Genomic DNA, 1,159 nt, shown 5'->3' on the forward strand with positions numbered 1-1,159 from the left:
TGCCCCGACCCAGGTGCAGGACCTTGCACTTGGCCTTGTTAAACCTCATGTGGTTCACACAGGCCCCCTTCTCGAGCTTGTCCAGGTCCCTCTGGATGGCATCCCATCCCTCTGGCGTGTCGACCGCACCACTCAGCTTGGTGTCATCTGCAAACTTGCTGAGGGTGCACTCGATCCCACTGTCTATGTCATTGATGAAGATATTAAACAGTACCCGTCCCAATACGGACCCCTGTGGGATGCCACTTGTCACCATCCTCCATCTGGACATTGAGCCGTTGACCACTACCCTCTGGATTTGACCATCTAACCAATTCCCCACCCACCGGACAGTCCACCCATCAAATCCACACCTCTCCAATTGCGAGAGAAGGATGTTGTGAGGGATGATGTGCTCCTGTAACGGGAGGACTACCAGTTTCCCATTTACGCAGCGATCTACCCAAGGTTATCCTTTCAGAGTACCCACTCCCAGAATGCTCATTTTGCCCGCTAACAAGGGGCTTACGGTCCCCCCACTGCAGAACCGTGATTTAGCCCGTACAACTGAGTAAGTGTTAATTGCACGATTCGCACCTATTCCTGAAAACCCTTGGTTCTGCGAAGGAGCCTTGTCCTTCATCCCCGCGCTCTGGCTGCGGGTGGTGCCGGCTTCCCCCTGCGCTGCAAGCCCTGCGGTGCTCAGCTGCCGCCGGGGGACAGCCCCGAAGCGCGGGATGCGGGGGCAGACGGTGGGTCCTCCTCTCCGCTCCCCTCCGCTCCGCCCCCGGGTTTCTCCTGAGGCTTGTCTCAGCACCCGGCGGGCAGACCGCGCATCGCCGCCTCGCTGACTCGGTATCTCGATATTTCCACCCATCGCGGCCGTGCCGGCCAGGCGCTCCCCCCCAGAGGGGTTTTTTTGCCCGCAGAGCGGGTTAACCGGAGCCGAGTGCGGGGGGCACCGCACTGGCACGGCCCCAGACTTTACCTCGGAGCCTGGCATTCCACGTAATGGCGAAGCAAGCAGCAGCTCTGCGCTGCCCCGGGTTAGCACCTGGGATCTGCCCGTCCCGACCCGCTGCCCGGGGGGGCTGCGGAGGGTCCGTTTGCAGTTGCGGAGCCCTCCCCGCAGCTGTGTACCCGAGGCCTGTTGGAGTGGATGGCAACAGTGATGCCCACA

Source organism: Pygoscelis adeliae, unplaced genomic scaffold (genome assembly GCF_000699105.1).
Source record: "Pygoscelis adeliae isolate BGI_AS28 unplaced genomic scaffold, ASM69910v1 Scaffold26, whole genome shotgun sequence".
NCBI lineage: Eukaryota > Metazoa > Chordata > Aves > Sphenisciformes > Spheniscidae > Pygoscelis > Pygoscelis adeliae.